At 36.6% G+C, this 19,133-nt stretch overlaps 1 long non-coding RNA gene across 1 annotated transcript; it reads right to left on the bottom strand.

The window, feature by feature from the left end:
* Window positions 1-5,468: 5,468 nt before the first annotated feature.
* On the bottom strand, window positions 5,469-8,296 carry LOC141555536 (uncharacterized). The gene is made up of 3 exons (XR_012486247.1): window positions 8,103-8,296; window positions 7,228-7,371; window positions 5,469-5,748 (listed from the first exon to the last, which is right to left on the bottom strand). It is a non-coding gene; the product is annotated as an uncharacterized LOC141555536 (long non-coding RNA).
* Between the last annotated feature and the right edge of the window lie 10,837 nt (window positions 8,297-19,133).

The following is a 19,133-nucleotide window of genomic DNA, read 5'->3' as shown; positions in this document are numbered from 1 at the left end:
AGCAAGTAATCCAATATCTGGTAAACATGTGCAATTCTTCTATATATATTTCCACAATTATCATGCTGCACAAGAAAAATCAAATCAAAAAGGAAAAAATGAGAAAATAAAATAAAATCAAGCAAACAACAACAAAAAAAGTGAAAAAATTCCCCCCCCCAAGGCAATTGGGGTTAAGTGACTTGCCCAGGATCACACAGCTAGAAAATGTTAAGTGTCTGAGACCACATTTGAACTCAGGTCCTCCTGACTCCTGACTCAGGTGCTCTAGCCACCTGCCTGCCCCAAAAGTGAAAATCTTATCATGTGATCCACACACAGTCCCCACAATCCTCTATCTAGCTTCAGATGTCTCTCTACCTCACAAGCACATTGAAACTGACCTGAATCACCTTGCTATTGAAAAGAGATGTGTGTCAGAATTGATCATCATGTAATCTTGCTGTTGGTGTATACAATGTTTTCCTGGTTCTGATCACTTCACTTAGCATGAGTTCATGTAAGTCTCTTCAGATCTTTCTCAAATCATGCTGCTATTAATTTCTTACAGAACAATAATATTCTATAAAATTCATATACCATAACTTATTCAGCCATTCTCCAACCGATGGGCATCCACTCAGTTTCCAATCCCTTGCCATTACAAAAAGGGCTGCTACAAACATTTTTGTATATGGAGGTCTATTTCCCTTTTTTATTATTTTTTGGGGGGATACAGACCCAATAGAAACACTACTGGATCAAAGAATATGCACAGTTTGATAGTTGTTTGGGCATAGTTCCAATAGTTCCAAAGTTCTAAATTGCTCTCCAGAATGGTTGAATCGAACTCCACCAACAATGTATTAGTGTACCTGTTTTCCCACAACCCCTCCAACATTCATTATTATCTTTTCCTGTCATCTTCTGTTTTTATTTCCTCTTTATTATTATTATTGTTAGAATGCTTTTGTTTATTTCTAAAACATTAGTATTTTTATTTCCCCCACTTACATGTAAAAAAATAAATTTTTGGTTACAAATGTAAATTCATTTTTATACATTTCCATATGAATTATGTTTAAAGAGAAAAATTTAGAACAAAAAGGGAAAACCAAAAGAAAAGTAAATAGAAGAAGATAAAAAGGGGGAATAGTATGTTTTGATGTACATTCAATCTCAATAGTTCTCTGTCTGGATGTGGATGATGTTTTCCATCCAAAATGTATAGGTATCTCTTTAGATCACTGAACTACTGAGAAGAACAAAGTCTGTAATAATTGATCATCACACAATCATTGTGTTGCTGGTTATGCTGGTTATCCTGGTTCTGCTTGCTTCACTCAGTATCAGTTCATGTAAATCTTTCCAGGCCTTTTAAAAATCATTATGTTCATCATTTTTAAAAATTCATTTAAAATGAATAAAAAATTTTAAAAATGAAAGTCACCTTTGAAGACTTTTCACCTTCATTTGACCTAGACAATAATGGTGCTTTGTGTGTGTTTTGAGTAAAGTTGACAGAATGGAATTAGCAACCAACCAGATTCTTCCAACATTCACCTCCAAACAATTTTATAACTATGGGATGTATGTTAGAGTTAGAGAATGAGTGAAACATTTCTCTAGCCTATGACAATTTAGGAGATCACTAGAAAAGATCTGTAACACTGGGCCAGCGGCCCACCCCGTACATAGAGGACAGCATAATCAGTAGTGGGCCTTGGAGACAACTAGATCAGCAACAACTTCTTCAGGTTCTCAGCCAACTGCTCAGAAAGAGATTAGGGGAAATTCTGAGCTGGCATTGGGTGCAAAACTGTTTTCAATACTTACAGGTACTCATTTGTAGATCTCAATTCTTAGACAGAGAAGAACACTCATCTTGGAAGCTACAGGGCAACAGGGAACTTTGTCCCAAAAGGATTGCTAGCATTTGTGGCTGCAAGAGAACAGAGGTCCTTTCTGTGTAAAGATCAGAGCAAAGATCAAAATACTTGGGACCACATCTCTCCTCTTATCACACCACTTTAAAAGCACTCAATACTTATAGACTCCCAGTGCTCATTCTGAAAGCTGTAGTAAGTAAAGGCATGAAACTTGGTACAGTTTCTGACATATCTTTCCCCTATTGCAGCTACAAAGTCAACTAGCATGAATTTAAAAGTCAAGAAAGAGACAGGAAAACTGAAAAAAACTAAAACTATCCTGACTATAGAAATCTACTACAATGCCAAGGACTATCAAAATATAAACTCACAAGACAATAACATTAATTCATGCAAAAGCAAAGTCTTAAAGAAAAAACACACACTGGATAGAGGTTAAACAAGAATTCCCTGAAAAACTAAATAAAGAGATTAATGTGGTAGAGGAAAAATTTAGAAATACTCACTGATATCATAGATGTCAATGTGAATGGAGGATTGAAGAGAGAAATGACTATGGTTGACTGTCTCATTATGAACTAGAATTATATTCCCCTAAATCAGTCCAGTCTATCCTCCTACAATGTACCCTAGTGAAGGAGGAAGACAAAGACATGACCAAGGGAAGAAAATGTGTTTGAAGTCCTAGAAAAGATCACCTTGATGATACTGGAGAACTTGGGTCACCCTCAAAGTATGATATTCCTCAGGCTTTCAGAACCTTATGATTTCAACTCCACAGATATGTCTAAAGATATCAGTCCACTAAGATATATTTTGATGCATCTTAAATTGAATTCTGCTTGCCAAAAATGGGAATGAAAGCAAATTAGGAAATTAGGACAAACCTGACCATAAAAAAAAAAAAAAACTAATGTGGATATTTATTTTCTAAATCATGAATCTCATGATACCAATATTGTGTTGACCATTATTGAAAAAGTGAGAGGGAGATATTTAACAATTATTATGTATAGCTGTGAGCTTGGGACTGCTTCCTAAAAGCATAATCTCAAAAAATTAAACATATTACATTAATAAAAAACTTATTTATAACTGGATGACTGATGATAAGAAAATGGAATGATGATGGATTCTATGAAATAATACAATCAATAAATTGTGGTGTTGACCCTTACAGATTCAAATGCCATACTCTAGAAGGCTTAGTACAGAGAAAAGAATGACAGAAGATGGAAATGTGGAAAAGCAAATTGATCTTACAGATAGTATCTAGAGATGGTTGTTGCTACCTTTAAATATCATGCTCCAAACAGGTAAGTATTGCATAATGATTTTTAACATTTAAGTCAAATGAGAACTCTTGAACTAATGAATGCTGGGTTTTATTGGCCACCAATAGTTACTGAAATGCATAATAAATGTTTAGATATGCTTGTGTGCAAAACAGAAATATCTGTCAACTCTTGTAGCTTATCTGGAGAACATAAGTATCAGAAAATTAGTGAAACTTGTGTATAGATTATTTTTCATATTTGAAGTATATTGTGAAAATAGTTAATGATTAGAGTACATGTATACAAGCCCATCCAACAAAATATTCAGCAAGTAATTATGATCACTAAAATGTTGTTGGATAAATATTTTTCAATACTGATTTTTATAAATCAGAATTTACACTGACTAAAATTGAGATTTTTAAAATAATACTTTAAATTTTCAAAATATATGCAAAGATAGTTTTCAATATTCATTCTTGCAAAATCTTGAATTCCACATTTTTCTCCCTTCCTTTCCCCCAACACCCCCCCCCCCAGATAGCAAGTAATACAATATATGCTAAAGATATGGGATTCTTCTAAACGTAGTTCTACATTTATCATGGTGCACAAGAAAATCAGATTTAAAAAATGAGAAAGAAATAAAGCAAACAAACAACATCAAAAAAGTAAAAAAACAAAAACAAAAAAAAAACTATGTTGTGAATCACATTCAGTCCTGAGCTCTCAGCTGTTAGGATCACAAGTTATGTAGCATGGCAGATTTTTTTTTTTCAGCAGGGAAGTGACATGATAATGTTTGCTAGTGTCCTACCTTACCTTGAAATCCTAGATCTAGAAGCCAGAATTTGGACTTGAATGGAAATGTTATCAATGCTCAGTACAATGGGATGCTTACCATGAACCTGCCACCCCAGCAGCATCCTATCCCTCTTAATCCTTCATCATGCTGACCTTATGGCATATATTATTCTGCTTTATCATACCCTCAGAGTGACCTCATCTTCTTTACCAAATACCTGACCCATCACTGTCCTACAATAGTCTTTAATCTCTATGCCCTTGGCTGACATTCCTAGACTTGTTGCCCAATTTGGTTTCATCAGAGCCACATCAAGGCTGTGACCAAGAGTAACTGTGGTTCCCTACTCAGTACAGGAAAAGGCAACATGGTCCCAGGAAATGGAATCAGGGATTTCCTTCTGCATCTTTACTGCTGGAATTCCAGCCCTTGTCTTGTCACTTACTGTGTGCTTTTGGGTAACTCACTTCCCCTCCTCATGCTTCAGTTTCCTTCTCTGGAAAGGACATTATGGGATAATATAATGTTTCAAGTTTCTTTCAACGCCCTCATTCTTTATGCTGAGTGGTAGAAATTTGGATTCTGCCAAATCTCTGGATGCTGGCTTCTTCTAGGCCATTAATATATTGATCATAATTCTCCCTCACATTTTTGTCCATATTTTATCTTCTCTATGTTGTTTCCCTTTCATTGTCTCATTCCAGTCTAACCATAGGCCTAGAAGAATGACATCATGAGAAATAATATCATCAACATCATCTAATAGATAAACTTAAGCTCATAGAAAGGAAATTATTTTCCATGCCAGCATAATTAATGAAAAAGATGGGAAGTTCTTGATGTCATGAAAAAGTATCTTCGCTTTCCTTTGTTGGAAATGTTACAATTTCTCTGTATCTTGTAATATGTTGCAAAGTGATGAAGGTCCTAGGAAAGTCCAGATTGAAAAACCTAGAGTTCCAATCTTTTTTCTCTTAAGGTGCCCTAGGCATGAAGGCACAGGATACAAAGTGATACAAAATGTAGAGGAACATTTTAATATCGACTCATCACCAGGATTTTTTTTCTTTAGAGATAGCATTTTATCATGGGGAAAAAAGGTGTCACATATGCTTGATTCTGCTCAAGTTACTTAGTACTCAAGTGATCATGGAGTAGTAGCTTCTCCTTTACCTCATCTTTAAAATGAGAAAGCCAAACTAGTAAGTCTCTAAGGTCTTTTCCCAGATCTAAATCCTATGATGCCCTATATTGTTCCACAAAATGACAGAACTGAGTAGAAGTCTCGTGGGCATCAAGACAGGAGTCACAGTAAAAGAAGGCACTTAGAGTTTAGTACCTGAGCACTACCTGCCCTGCTCTCACCATCACATATTCATCTCTCCACTCATTCATTCATTGAATAGATTTTTATTGATCATCCACATTTCCATCCCCTTTAGAGAAGAATTCATGATCAAGAATACAGAAGTGCTATGGAGAATGTGGTTCATCCAAAAGACATTCCAGTATACTGTGTCTCTATATATGTCAGTGTTTAATATTTAATTAAAATTTTTGAAATGGTTTACATGACAAATATTTTTTGAATATCTGCTACAGAATAAGTTATATAAAGATAATTTGACCCTCCAGCCTCAAGAGTTATTGGTGACAGGTCTGATCAATGGGAAAGTCTCTACCACAGATATTTCAGCATCTCAACCAAAGGCCTGGGCATATTAGATGGGAAGACCATTGCTGTCCTGAAATCCAAATAGATGGGTCCAACAGCCTCAGTTCCGGAAGTTGAATGTCTCTAAGAAAGGAAAATGAAATAAGAGCCTCAAGGTATAAAGTATCCCAGCCCAAAATCCAGCTCCTGATGCCACAGTTCTTATTTCTGTCTGCAAAAGAAGAAGGTGTAGGGACAAGGAATCATGAGATTGTGAATCCCAGAAGTTAAAGATTCAGGGAAAAAGGAATCACCTGGGGTCTGATTAGGTATTATTTAGTGGTAAAAGGACTGTTATTTATAACTGAAGCTTTGGACTAGTAAGCTTTTGGAATACTCATAGAGCTTACAGCATTCTTGACGAAAATAACGACTCTCCTCTCTCTTTAACACAATGTAATAAAGGGGTTAGCCACGGATCAGATCCAAGGCATTCTAACTCTAAAACCAGGGTCTTCTACACTAGGACACATCATTTATTTTAACTCTTTGGAATCAGCTAGGAGATACTGATCTTGTCTTTACTGGGGACAGGGATGCTGACATAGCATCCTTTAATGGGATTGGGGTGGACAGGTGGGTCTGATCAGATGCCTATTCTAGGGGTGAAGGAAGGATATTAAATAGAAAAAACAGGTGAAGGCTGTGACGTTGGGGATGGCATACTGTGAAATCAGAAAGATTCCATTCTTTCTGAGACTAACAGACCTTATGATAAATTCATTAAAACTACTTCCAGGGGCCGGAACATTGTCCATTATCTTTAAAACAGCTTTCAGGGTTCACTTTATTCCCCAGGTGCTGAATTCTTGGCATTCCTCTTGCTTTGGGTGACGTTAGGAAGGAGGGCTGAGCAAATTAGAAGAGCCTTTTCCCATGGCATCCCCCTTTGGGCCCAAAGCCCAGGCCATAGCTCCCACTCTGCTTTCCTATATCATTCTTAAATCAAAACATCTGAAAAAGAAGAGGTTTAAGAAATCCCAGGACTAGGATGCCAAATAGACAGACTGAGGTCTCCAACAGAGTGCAGGGCTTGATTTTTTATTGAAGGTGGGAGGGAAGCATGGACACAAGAAGAGAAAGGGACAAAAAGACAGAGAGAGAGAGAGAGAGAGAGAGAGAGAGAGAGAGAGAGAGAGAGAGAGAGAGAGAGAGAGAGAGAGAGAGAGAGAGAGAGAGAGAAAGAGAGAGAGAGAGAGAGAGAGAGAGAGAGAGAAAGAGAGAGAAAGAGAGAGAGAAAGAGAGAGAAAGAGAGAAAGAGAGAGAGAGAGACAGAGAGAGAGAGACAGACAGACAGACAGACAGACAGACAGAGATTGAGAGAGAGAGATTGAGAGAAAGAGAGATTGAGAGAGAGAGAGAGAAAGAGAGATTGAGAGAGAGAGAGAGAGAGAGAGAGAGAGAGAGAGAGAGAGAGAGAGAGAGAGGGAGGGAGAGAACTCTCCTCCACTTCCCTGGCACTGTTCTGTGGCCCTGACCAAAAAAAAAAAAATTATCAGGGGAAAAGATGAAACAATGGAAAAGAGAGTGAGGAGAAATTCTGAGCACAGGGAACCTCCTTACCTTCCACTGGATATATGCATTTCTTCCCACAAAAGCTCATACAGCATTTGTCTTTACCAGGGCATTCTTCATCATTTTTACAGTTGCCTTGAGGACCCGTCAGTATACACCACCTTGTCGTTCCAGGGCATGATCCTACCTTTTCTGGACCAGATAAGGGCAAGGCCATGAAAAGTCAGGGGATTTAATTTCTAGAACAATTTCTTCCCAATGCAGGCCTGACTTGTGGCACTCAGCTCCCACCCTGCTGGTCCAGTTGACCTTATAATATCTCTCTTCAGTTCCAGGAAACTTGGCAGAGCCACCATCTGCAACATAGACACTACCCATATGGGCAGGACTCCCTTCATTTCTGCTTGGAAATCTTCTAGTCCCTGTAGCCTCTTGGACTATGGCTCTCCTCAGGGGTGGACACCAAAAGCATTATTATTTCATTTTATAGATGAGGAAGTCAAGATTCAAGAGTTAAACAGGTTTTTGTGATTTACTGATATAGGTATGAGAAACAGGTCTTGAATCCTGCTGTCCTGCCTCCAGGAAAAGTAAACTCTTCTAGAATATGTGGTTTTTCAGATGAAAAGACTGTGATAGAATGCCAATAGCAATAGCAATGGAGATAAAGAAGGAGGCAGTGAAAGACCTACAGAGTGAGATAGAGACAGAGAGATTGAGTGAGGGAGAAAGAGACTACTAGGAAGAGGAGAAAAAAGGTAGAGATAAAAAGTGATGGAAAGTAAGATTAAGCCAAAGTGTGAGAGACTAAAACTCAGATATACAGAGCATTGGAATGAATCTTGGAATCCTAAAATCTTAGACATTTCTCAAACAGCAATTGCAAATTAGGAGCCATGAGGAGGAAATATTGAAAGTCTTACCTATATCCAGAGGTACTTTTGTAGTCTCAGCATTACTGGGACAGGGAGACGGTCCTAACTCTTCATTCTGCAAACTAATCCTTACCTCACCTGACTTTTGATTTTGTGTCCAAGAAAAAGACACAAGGACGAGTAGTACTAAAAGGAAGAAGAGAGTGCTGGACTTCATAGTGATGACAGGAGTCAATGGGAAGCTGATGCAAGGGCCTGGCATTTATATCCACTTCAGTGGATGCAATCGCCAGAAAATTGCATCATTAATTATCTTTCCTCTTCAGGGTTGGGATTTCATAGCAGGAAGCTTTGGCCCTAAATTGTTTGCAATCCTTTCAGCTAAAGCATAAGCAGCATGGATGGGATTTCTGCTGCTGGTTGGGGAGAGAAAAAGAAAAGAGAGACAGATCAACTCAGACAGTCTTTAGGAGAATAGCTCACTTTTCTAGTTCATTTTATGTACAAAACTCTTTGACTTGGTTTGAATTCAGAGCATGGGTCAGAAATGAGTGACCTTAAGTGAGTCATTTATTTCCTCTGGACCTCAGTTTCCTCATTTGTCAAGTATCCTTCTAGCACTTGAGGTAAGAACCTCTTTTCACTAAGGTGCCTTCTGACTTTAAATCTTGTTCTTCAGCCTACATAGGCTAAGTGCTTTAGTGTATGAGGTATTCATCCCACTTTCTGTGCTATGGTTCCTTAACCCCCCCTTTTATTAACTATAGACTGATATTGAAGCATGGCATTTTATCTTAACAATACATCAAAACTAACCAATTATAGATGTGAGTGAAGGCCCCCCCTCCATTGTAGATAGGGTTTGATCACAGCCTTAGTAATTAGAGTCTCTTTAGCATGAATATTACTCACTTTTATTTCCTTAGCATATCCCAATGTCAGTGTGTCCTAGGAATCTGTGATGAAGCATATCTACCTACTGCCAGACAGGTGATAGACACCAGAGTTGGAAAGATCTATATTGAGATATAGACAGAGACATCAACATAGACATAGATGAAGATGGAAACATGGATGTAGACATGGACATAGACATAGAAATAGTGGTATAGACATAAATATAGACATAAATGTAGATATGGCTATAGATATGTAAATAGAAACAGATATAGATAAACATATTTCTTGGCATAATTACTTGTAAATTTCATTGTGCTCAACTGTATTTATAATTTACACATTTTTTTTCCTTTCATGCCATTTTTGTTTGGGGAGAGGTATTAGAGATGAGAGATGACAGTGTTGTTTAAGAAAGAGGGTCATTGAAACTTTTGTAAGAAAAAAGAATTATGCTTAGAAGGAAATTCAAGTAGGGCAACTTGTAGTGACATGTAGAATTTATTAAATGCATTTTTTAAAAAATCAAGTGCTTTGTAATGGATATAAATAATTTAACATAATTTCTTTTGTATTCTTCTATGTGCATGGACATACGCCTTTTGGTGTGCTTTGGTTCAGAATATTTTAAAAAATGAATCAAAATTGTAATGTCTGATTTACAACATTCCCTATATTCATGGATGAGCAATGAATCTTTACATGTGTTATAACCTTGTTTCCATCACTAATTTATTGAAATAGCATCTGATTACTTCACTATGAGAAAATGGTTATGAAGGATTTTTTTGGGAATTTCAACAGTCAGTGAAATTGAAACTGACTCTGGAGATACCCTAAGAGCTCTTAGGGAGCTAAATTAAAGGTCAAAGAGATAACGATTTGGCATTCAAAGAAAGTAAACTCATGAACCTGTTCTGCAAATAGAAGGATTTTTAAATAAGACTAAAATAAGTAGACCAAACTGGCTTCTATAATTTTCCCGGGTCCTTGGAAAAGATGGCTCCTTTGTACTGTTTTCTTTACTTTAGCTGTTTTTAATATTAAAGTAAATTATGGAAGGAAACTCAACATGATAGAATGGATAGAGAACTGTGAGCAGAAATATAGAGCCAAGATGGTGAAGCAATAGGAAGTAGAAGAGTGACCTTCCTCTTCCTCTTGCACCTCCAAGAAATTCCACTTCCAAATAGATTTAGAAATATGGACCAGATTGAATCCTGGAAATCCAAAAAAGCAAAAGTGATTTGTTTATTCAACTCACTTTGACATAGTAAAACAGATAAAGAGATCTATAGAGAATGGGATGGGTTCTCGTCAAGAACCCAGCACAGTCTTGGCATGCCAGGTCCCAGAGAATTGCTATGTACTAGGACAAGAGGAGGTTCACACACATCCAGCAGCACCACATGCAGAAGATCTGAAACAGTTGTTGACTGTTAGGATTACAAGGTGATAAATCAGGTTGTCTAAACAATTCTCTAGTTCAGAATTCACACCTTTGGTTCAAGCCTTTGAAAGGAGTTTACACCTTTGGACTTCTGGGTGGGGGGGAAGTTTACATGTTTAAAGGACTTTGCACCTTTAAGAGGAGAAAGTTCATTGATTGAAGTATTTCCCACAGGCCCTTGAGTTCTCATGGGCCCATTCTCTGGGAGGATAAAAGAAGACAACATTGGGCCTGAACAAGCAGTCTGGATTGGGGAAGAACAATAGCTGGAGGAGATTCAGAGCTCCCAAGAAACCTGCTTACAGAGAAAAGACTATACAGAAAAAAAGATCTCCTCCCAGAGAAGGACTTCAACTTAGAGAGGACAGGACCTTTGCATTTTGGCACCCAACATGGGGCAAGGACTTTTGCTTATCCTGACAAGGAATTATTCTGAGCCCTTCAGAGGAGCTAGCCCAGACCTTGACAGTTGACTATAAATTATGGCATTCCAAACCCTCTTCTGATTCATCAAGACTCAAGTTTCAACCAAGACCAGATGGAGAAAGGAATTAGCACTCTGGAGTGGTGTTCCTACTTTGGGAGTCCTGGGGTAATATAAAGAGAAAGGAACAAGCTCAGAAAAAAGCAACAGTGGTGTGATTCAGAACCCCAGGAACAGAAAAGAACAAAACAGTTCCAACTTGCAGGCCACAGAATCTTACAGAGGAATCACCAGGAAAAGAATCCTATATTGAAGGAGATCCTACAATTGTTTAACCCAAAACCAGTACATGAATTCACAGATCCTGCCAATTTTTTTAAAAAGTATATTCTTAAATTTTAAACTTAGCCTCTAAATTTCTGACAACTAATGCCTTGTGTCCAAGGAAGGGGTATGGCAGGATAGCAAAGTGGATAGAGTATTAGGTAGAATCAGGAAAATCAGAATTCAAAACTTATCTCAAATGTTTATCTTCTAGGTTATACTAAACTAACCACTTTCTGTCTCTTAACCTCAATTTCCTCACCAGTAACAATGGAAATAACAATAAGTACATACCTGCCAGGTTCATAGAGAGGATCAAATAAAATAATTATATGTAGATCACTCTGTAACCTTAAAGCTCTATAACAATGCTAGATATGACTATTATTAGAAAGAGAGCATAAAGAAAGAGAGTACAAGTGGAGCAGTGTGACCTGGACTTCCTGGAACTCCCAGGTAAAAGTAGGGTTTTATATTCTCTAAAAGAACTTTGATCTCTGCAAATATTTTCCTCTCACTGGGCCTTAGTTTCTTTATCTGTATAATGGTGGGGGATAACCAAGGGTCTCTGAGGTGTCTTAGAATGATAGCTACTGCAATCTATGATGCACACAAAAATATAATCCCTATTTCAGGTCCACCAGCAAAGACATCTAGGTTCATTAAGAAAAGTCTAAGCAAAAAGAGATCAAGTTCTCTCTGACTCATGCCCTCATCTGGGGAATGCAATTGTAGGAAAATTGTACAAAAATATCACTTACACAATTTGCAACAAGTTGGATACCAGTTATAGAACAAATTGGTATTTCCTCTGCCACAAAACCTGAATCAGATACATAGGATCCTGAAACTCATAAAGACAAAAAATATAACATTCTAATAGACAATTACCAAAATTAGATTGCAGAAAATGTAAAAATACTCTGTATTCATCAATCACCAGCTATTGGTCTCCCAGTCCCCCTGTCCAAACAACTCAAGAGAAATATCCGGAGTAACTGGCAAAGTCCAGATTTCCTGCCCTGCCATTGCATGGACCTAAACCATTTAGCTCTGAAATATTTCTGGTGGTGTTTGTCCACCTCAATGAAGGGAGCTATACTTTCTGCTTCCAGGTGATGGGTGCCTCATCCTTAAACTTAGAAATTCTTGCACTCAAAATCACCAATATGTGGCAAAGAGTAGACAGATTTTTACCTGAGCACTACCTGGCATCCCTCAGATCAACAACAGATCAAGTCTCTGAACTTGTTTTGGAGTGACAGAATGCATATATTTGAAATGTAACAAATTTCCAGCAGAAGATATTTTGGAAGAACTTCAGAAATCTTATAGAAATCTTATAGAAAAATCATAAGAGAAAGCTGCCCTAATATTTTAGAATCAGAAGGTAAAATAACCATCAAAAGAATCCATCGATCAACTCCTGAAAGAGACCCCAAAATTATCTTCCCAAGGAATATTGTGGCTAAATTTCAGAACTATAGTACCAAGAAAAACATATTGCAAGCAGCCAGAAAGAAACAATTTAAATACCAAGGAGCCACAATTAGGACTATCCAGCTTCCACCTTAAAAGATCAAAGGGCTTGGAATCTGGTATTACAGCTGAGAATAAGCTATCCAGTAAAATGAGCATTATCTTTCAGGGAAGAAGATAAACATTCAATGATATTGATGAATTTCACCTATTTCTAATGAAAACACCAGAACTACACACACAAAAAAATTTGATCTCCAAACACAGAACTCAAGAGAAGCATAAAAAGGTAAAAAGGAAAGCACTCTTGAGAACTATATTTCTGTTATGGGTATACTTAGAGAATATGGGTATAATTCAATTTTATTATGATAATATGAAAAAGAAACTAGAATGATGGACAGAATCAGCTACATCCAGAGAAGGAACACTGGGAAATGAGTATAAATGGTTTGCATTTTTGTTTTTCTTCCCAGTTTATTTTTACCTTCTGAATCCAATTCTTCTGTGCAACAAGAAATTCAGTTCTGCACACATGTATTGTATCTAGGAAATACTATAATTTATTTAACATGTATAAGACTGCCTGTCATCTAGGGGAAGAGGTGGAGGGAAGGAAGGGAAAAATCAGAACAGAAGTGAGTGCAAATGATAATATTGTAAAAAATTACCCATGAATATGTATTGTCAAAAAAAAGTTATAATTATAAAATTAAAAAAAAAAGAAACAAGAAGTGGAAAGGGGATCATATACTGGAAGAAGAGGAAAAAGGAGGTAAAATAAGGGAAATCACATTTCACAAAGAGGCAACAAAAACCTATTGTAATTGAGAGAAAGAAGGGAGAGGCATTGTGTGAATTTTACTCTCATCAGATTTGGCTTTAAGAGAGAATATAAGACATATTTGGTATCATAAAAAAAAAAACTTGTCTCTCTTGAGAAGTAAGAGGTAAAGGGGAAAAGAAAAGGAAAGACTAATAGAAGGGAAAACAGAAGAATTAGGGGAAAGATGTAAAAAAAAGGGGGAAGAACTCTAAAGGAGAGGACTGTTTGAGGAAGATGGTCATCAAAAGCAAAATACTGGGGTTGAGGAAAAGGGGATAGGAAAGGAAAAAAAAACATTATGTAGGGTAAATAAGATAGCAGGAAATACAGAATTAGCCATTTTAATTGTGAATGTGAATGTGATGAACACTCCCATAAAATGGAAGCAGATAGCAGACTGGGTTAAAAGCCAGAATGCTACAATATGTTGTTTACAACAAACACATTTAAAGCATACAGAGTGAATGTAAAGAGCTGGATCAGAATATACTATGCTTCACTTGAAGAAAAAAAGCAATGAAAGCAATCCTTATCACAGAGTAAGTAAAAGTAAAAATAGAAGGAAGATGGACATCAATGAAATAGATGAATTTCATCTATTTCTGATGAAAAAAACAGAACTAAACAAAAAGAAATGAGGAAGGAAACTATATTTTACTAAAGGGTATCATAGAAAATGAAGCAATATTAATACTAAACATATATGCACCAAGTGGAAATTCCTAGAGAAGTTAAGAGAGATACAAGAAGAAATAGACAGCAAAACTATACTAGTGGGAGATCTCAATCTTGCTCTCTCAGAACTAGATAAATTGAACCCCACAATAAATAAGAAAGAAGTTAAGGAGGTAAACAAAATGTTAGATAGTTAGGTATAATAGATCTTTGGAGAGAATTAAATGGAGACAGAAAGGAGTATATTTTTTTCTCAGCAGTTCATGGAACTTATACAAAAATTGACCATGTGTTAGGGCATAAACCCCTCAAGATCAAATGCAGAAAGGCAGAAATAGTAAATGAATTTTTTTTTCAGATCATAATGTAATAAAAATCACATGCAATAAAAGGCTAGGAAAAAATAGACCAAAAAGTAATTGGAAACTAAATAATCTTATCCTAAAGAATGAATGGGACTTCTGGCCAAGATGGTGGAGAGGACACATGCATCTATCTAAGCTTGCTCTTGTCCTCAGAATACGTTTGTGTTTTTTTCCAATACATGGCCTCGGAATTAGTGCTTGACTGAAAAAACCCACAAGTACATTATCAACAGAAGATATCCTCTAAATTAGCCAGAAAAGGTCTATTTTTGCTCGTGGGTGGGGATGGCTAGACTAGGTGCAGACTGAAGGCAGGCAGTGAGAGCACAGAAGGCAGCTCACACTGAGCAGACTGGAGGTGGTGGGGTGTAGTTGCAACCATCAAAAATCTTGCTGGGAGAACTTTACCCAGTATGAACTTCTTTGCCCTTGCATCAAGCCAGTAAATCAGCAGAGAGGCTACAAACACATGGGGTAAAGATTTCTATCCCAAAACACTGGGGTCTCTTGAGACCTGACCACACCCAACCAGCACCCAGAGTTACTCAGCATGCTCTCAGAGTCTCAGAGAGTGGCCGCTGTGTAGGCAGCACAGGCATTGCTGTTCCATTGCTGCTTCATTGCTACCTCCGATAGTCTGTAGAGAAAGCTTGGTAACACCACACTCCCCAAAAAGCAGACTGCATTTACTTTTTTTGCTTTCTTTGATTCTTTTTTGTCAAAATGAGAAAAATATTAAAGTGGACTCTAACTATAGATAGCTCTTATATGAATAGAGAGCAGGCTTCAAACCCTGAGGAGACTAAAAAATTGTCTCCAGATGAATGCCCAGAGGGGGATATGATCTGGCCCCCACCACACATAGAAGAAATTAAAAAGGCTCTTACAAGAGAGCTAGAAGAAAAATGGGAAAAGCAAAGGGAAGCTTGGCAAGAGGGTCTTGATAAGTCATCCCACTCATTTAAAGATAAAATGGATAAAGAAATCAAATCTCTGAAAAACAGAATTAGTGAATTGGAAAAAAAGAAAATAGCTCTCTAAAAAATAAAATTGGCAAAATGGAAAAAAAATTCCATAGACTAAAATAACTCACTTTAAAACTCAATTAGACAATTACAAAAAGAAATAAAAAAGTCATTGAAGAAAATAATTCATTAAAAATCAGAAGTGAACAAATAGAAATGAATGACTCAAGGAGACAGCAAGAATCAGTCAAGCAAAACCAAAAAATGAAACAATGGAGAAAAATGCTAAATACCTTCTTGGAAAAACAACAGATTTAGAAAATAGATCTAGGAGAGATAATCTGAGAATCATTGGACTTCCTGAAAATTATAATGAAAAAAAAGAGCCTAGACACTGTTTTCCAGGAATTCATCAAAGAGAACTGCCCAGATGTTATAGAAACAGAGGGAAAAATAGACATTGAAAGAACTCATCGAACACCTACTGAAAGAGATCCCAAAATCAAAACTCCAAGAAATATTGTGACTAAATTCCAGAACTATTAGACCAAGAAAAATATACTATAAGCAGCTAGGAAAAAAATTCAAATATAGAGGAGCCACAATAAAGATTACTCAGGATCTAACAGCATCCACATTAAAGGATCAAAGTGCCTAAAATCTGATATTCTGAAAGGCTAATGAACTTGGTATGCAGCCAAAAATAACTTACCCAGCCAAAATGAGCATTTTTCCCCCAGGGAAGAAGATGGACATTCAATGAAATAGGTGAATTTCACCTATTTCTGATGAAAAAAAAACCAGAACTAAACAAAACGTTTGATTTCCAAGGACCATAGGATTCAAGAGAAACATAAAAAAGATAAAAAAGAAATCTTGGGAACTATATTACTGTTTGAATATACATAAAGAACACATGTATAATCTGGTTTTACAGTTATTAGAGGTGGAAAGGAAATTGTACCAGAAAAAGGGTAAAGCAGGGATACTACATTTCACTAAGAGGCAAAGGAAACCTATTATATCTGAGGGAAAGAAGGGAGGGGAATGAACACATTGTGTATCTGACTCTCATCAGAATTGGCTTAAAGAGAAAAAATATTAGATATATTCGATTTACAGAGACACTTCTCCCACCTTATTGAAAAGTGGGAGGGGAAAAGTGAAAAGGAAAGAAGTAAGCTAAGTGGAAGGGTATGATGTTCTCTTTCTCTAGATTGTGATCGTTCTCTGGGCTGTTTCTTTGGAGAGCTTCTGGAGGCAGCCTTAGTTTCAGTTCAGTTCAATAATCCCAAATCCATCCAGGAGTTAAAATCCGGATCCTTTATTGTGTCCTTCAAAGTCTTGAATCTTTTCCTGGGGTCTGGCTAGCTTTAATAGAGGCCTATCTCTTTCCTTGGTTCCCCAAATGAGCTCTTGTCAGAATGTCTCCAGCCAGCTTCAGCCTCTAGCTCCAAATCCAAAGCCTTTTGCCAGCACAAAGGTAGACGTGAGAATGAAGCAGACTCTGCCTCCAAGAATATGGGATTGTGGGTTTCCCAGAATTCAATCCAGTTGTGAATCTCCCAGAAGTCCATGAGCAGGTTTTTCCTGGACTTGCAAATCTCCCTACTGAAATCCCAGCTCTCCAAATCTCCCTGAAGTTCTCCTGGGAAGTCCTCTCCTTGCCCAATCCAGACTAACTCTCCCCACTGAATCTTGGCTCCTTATATCCTACCAGAGAATGGGCTTGTGGGTACTCCCTGGGCTTGTGGGAGCTCCTTAAAGGACCAATGAGCGAACTTCTTTAAAGGTGTAAACTCCTTCAAAGATTTGAACTCCTTTAAAGGTTCGAACCTAGAAGATTACCTTGTCTCAAGTTCTGGCCCATAAAATCTGTAATAATCCTAACAGAAGGGAATACAGAAATTGTGAGGAAAGGGGGTAAGAAAAGGGGAAGAATTGTAATATGGTGGGATGGATCCTAAAAAAGGAAGGCTGTGAAAGGCAAGTGGTGCTCACAAATTTATTACTGGGGAGGGGGAGATAAGGGTGAAGGAAAGGAGAAAAGCATAAGCAGGGGTTAACATGATGGCAAGTAATACAGAATTAGTCATTTTAACCATAAATATGAATGGGGTAAACTCCCCCATAAAGTGGAAGTGGATAACAGACTGGATTAAAAGCCAGAATCCTATAACATGTTGTTTACAGGAAACACACTTGAAGCAGGGTGATACATACAGAATACAGGTAAAAAGCTGGAGCAGGTGAAATCAGAAAACAGGGGTAGCCATACTCATCTCAGATCAAGCAAAAGCAAAAATTGAGCTAATTAAAAGAGATAAGGAAGGGCACTATATCTTGCTCAAGGGTAACATAGATAATGAAGAAATACCAATATTAAATATATATGCCCCAAGTGGTGTAGCATCTAAATTCTTAAAAGAGAAATTAAGAGAGCTGAAAGAAGAAATAAATAGTAAAACTATCATAGTGGGAGATCTCAACATTGCACTCTCAGAATTAGATAAATCAAACCACAAAATAAATAAGAAAGAAGTCAAAGAGGTAAAGAGAATACTAGAAAAATTAGATATGATAGATCTTTGGAGAAAACTAAATGGAAACAGAAAGGAATACACTTCCTTCTCAGCAGTTCATGGAACCTATACAAAAATTGACCATATATTAGGACATAAAAATCTTAAATTCAAATGTAGAAAGTCAGAAGTAGTAAATGCATCCTTTTAAGACCATGAAGCAATGAAAAGCCAGGGGAAAATAGACCAAAAAATAATTAGAAACTAAATAATCTCATCCTAAAGAATGATTGGTGAAACAGCAAATCATAGAAATAATTAATAATTTCACCCAAGAAAATGACAGTAATAAGATGTCATACCAAAATGTGTGGGATGCAACCAAAGCGGTAATAAGGGGAAATTTTATCTCTCTAGAGACCAACTTGCATAAAATAAAAGACGAGGTCAATGAATTGGGCTTGCAACTAAAAAAGCTAGAAAAGAAACAAATTAAAAACTCCCAGTCAAACATTAAACTTGAAATTATAAAAATAAAAGGAAAGATTAATAAAATTGAAAGTAAAAAAAACTATTGAATTAATAAATAAAACTAAGAGTTGGTTTTATGAAGAAACCAACAAAATAGATAAATCCTTAGTAAATTTGATTTCAAAAAAGGGAAGACGAAAATCAAATTGTTAGTCTTAAAAATAAAAAAAGGAGAACTCATCACTAAATGAAGAGGAAATTAGAGCAATAATTAAGGGTTACTTTACCCACATTTCTGTCAATAAATTTCATAACTTAAATGAAATGGAAGAAAACTTAAAAAATATAGCTTGCCCAGATTAACAGAGGAAGAAGTAAGTTGGTTAAACAGTCCCATTTTAGAAAAAGAAATTAACAAGCTATTAATCAGCTCCCTAAGAAAAAATCCCCAGCACCAGATGGATTTACATGTAAATTCTACCAAACATTTAAAGAACTATTAATTCCAATGCTATATAAATTATTTGAAAAAATAGGGATTGAAAGGATCCTACCAAATTCCTTTTATGACACAGACATGATACTGATGCCTAAACCAGGTAGGTTGAAAACAGAGAAAGAAAACTATAGACCACTCTCCTTAATGAAAATTGATGCTAAAATCTTAAATAAAATATTAGC

The sequence above is a fragment of the Sminthopsis crassicaudata genome, chromosome 2 (genome assembly GCF_048593235.1).
Source record: "Sminthopsis crassicaudata isolate SCR6 chromosome 2, ASM4859323v1, whole genome shotgun sequence".
Lineage (NCBI taxonomy): Eukaryota > Metazoa > Chordata > Mammalia > Dasyuromorphia > Dasyuridae > Sminthopsis > Sminthopsis crassicaudata.
Note: the sequence above shows the minus strand (reverse complement) of the source record. Positions and strands in the feature narration are given on the sequence as shown.